Raw genomic sequence first — 1,399 nt, 5'->3', positions numbered from 1 at the left:
TATAAAATGGTGCTAGTAAAATTGGACTGCTACCTGCAGAAAGCTGAAATAGGATCGACATCTTACACCACTCACAAAAAATCAACTTCAGAGACTTGGGAATAAAGTCCAAAATCAAAAAGTCATCAGAGACAAACTGGGATAAAGCTTGGATGGTCTAGTCTATGGTATAAAGAGACTGCCAAATACAGCCAGAAATACAAAAATGCACAATCTGAGGAGGATAAAATAAATGAATGGGACCCCAACAGAGTGAAAAGAACACCTACTTATTGGATAAAAACATTTGGCAATACCATTTCAGACAAGGGTATCATATCAAAAGTTTACAGAATCTTACAGGGTCTCCACAAGAAAAAAGACAGATAACACAATTACAAAATGGGCAAAAGACATGGAAAAAATTTTCACAGAGGAAGATAGGTCGGATGGCCAACAGACTCATGAAGAAATGGCTCAAAATCCCCGGCAATAAGAAATGCAAATCAAACCTACAATGAGATGCCATCTCGTTCAAGCAGCTGTAACAGGACAGCATGTAATAAATGTTGGAGATGATGTGGCAGAAAAGGTACTCCTATACACTGTTGGTAAGATTATAAAACGGTACAACCACTCTGGAAGGCAGTTTGGTGCTTCCTCAGAAAGCTAAACATAGAAATTCCATATGACCCAGCTATTCCACTGCTTGGAACATATCCTGAGAGAATGAGAACTGAGGCACAAATGTACACTTGTACATCAATGTTCATAGCAGCATTATTCATCATCATAAGAACATGGAAACAGCCCAGATGTCCAACCACAATCTAAGGGATTGAGAAGTGAAGGCACATTCACACGATGGAATACTATGCAGCATGCAGGAACAATGATTTTGTACATCATTACCTAACTTGAGAGGGACTGGATAAGCATTATGCTAAGTGAACTAACTCAGTCCCATAAGGACAAATACTGTATAAGACAATTATTGTAGAAATAACTAGCAAAATATGTGTAAGATCTACCAGGGAAGGGGGGGGCAGGAGGAGGAGGGGGGTGTAATTATAGAGTCACAGAATCACACAATTTATTGGAGAAGGGAGGGGTGGGTTAAGGAAATAGGAAAGATCTGATATACAGAACAATGTATACATACTTTGCAAGTAAACCAGAATATATTTTAAAGAAAACAAAAAAACAACCAGTCAATCCATTGCTGTCGAGTTAGAACTGACTTGTAGCTAACCTCATATTGGGTTTGCAAGGCTGGAAGTCACACGGGAGGAGACTTCCCATCTTTCTCCTCAGGAGCCACTGGTGAATCCAAGGATCCAGAGGCATATGGTCTTTGGGTTAACAGCACAACTCCCTACAGACTATGCTACCAGGACTACCCAACATTTCTTTTTTTTTC

This window comes from Elephantulus edwardii, unplaced genomic scaffold (genome assembly GCF_000299155.1).
Source record: "Elephantulus edwardii isolate Elephantulus edwardi_28Jun2011 unplaced genomic scaffold, EleEdw1.0 scaffold00029, whole genome shotgun sequence".
NCBI lineage: Eukaryota > Metazoa > Chordata > Mammalia > Macroscelidea > Macroscelididae > Elephantulus > Elephantulus edwardii.
Note: the sequence above shows the minus strand (reverse complement) of the source record.